The sequence below is a fragment of the Otolemur garnettii genome, unplaced genomic scaffold (assembly GCF_000181295.1).
Source record: "Otolemur garnettii isolate 467f Iridium unplaced genomic scaffold, OtoGar3 scaffold00172, whole genome shotgun sequence".
Classification (NCBI taxonomy): domain Eukaryota; kingdom Metazoa; phylum Chordata; class Mammalia; order Primates; family Galagidae; genus Otolemur; species Otolemur garnettii.
The window spans coordinates 3,755-4,748 of NW_003852567.1; positions in this window are offsets into that span (position 1 = coordinate 3,755).

Genomic DNA, 994 nt, shown 5'->3' on the forward strand with positions numbered 1-994 from the left:
CCCAGCTACTTGAGAGGCTGAGGCAAGCGAATCACTTAAGCCCAAGAGTTTGAAGGTTTAAGGTTGCTGTGAGGCGACTCCACGACACTGTACCAAGGGCGAGAAAGTGAGACTCTGTCTCAAATAAATAAATAAATAAAAGGAGACTATTACGCCAATAAATTTGACAGTTTAGATGAAAGGGACAAATTCCTTGAAACACTGCATACCAAAACTGATACAGAGAAATAGAAAATCTCAAGGGGGGAATCAAGAAGGCATAAGTTCTAGTATTTAATAGTATAGTAAGGATATTGCAGTTAGCAATAATGTATCAAAATAAATCTTTCAAAATCACTAGAATTGTAATGTTCCTAATACAAAAGATAAATGTTTGAGATTATGGATGTCCCAGTTACCCTGATTTGATCCTTATACACTGTATATTTGGATCAGAATATAACATCACCCCCCCATATGTACAACTGTGATAGAAAAATTAAAAAGAAATCCCAGTAGGCCACTATCTATTAAAGAAATCAGATGTATTATCAAAGACTTCTCATAAAAATAATTTTCCACAAATATGGTTTCACTTATTCTATAAAAGATTAAGAAATAACACCACTTTTACATAAAGTTTTTCAGAAAATAGAGGAGGAGGGAACTTTCTCAGCTCATTTTATAAGGCCAGCATAATCCTGATACCAAAACTGAAAAAGACAGGAAAAAGAAAATTGAAATCAGTATCCCTCATGAACATAGGCATAAACATTTTAAACAAATGAGCAAGTCACATTCAGAAATATAAAAAACATGAGTTTATCTCAAGAATTTAAGATTGACTTAGCATGTGAACATCAGTGTAATTCATATATTAACAGAATAAAGGGGAAATATGGGGCAGCACCTGTGTCTTAGTGAGTAGGGTGCTGGCCCCATATACCGAGGGTGGTGGGTTCAAACCCAGCCCCGGCCACACTGCAACAAAAAAATAGCTGGGCATTGTGGCAGG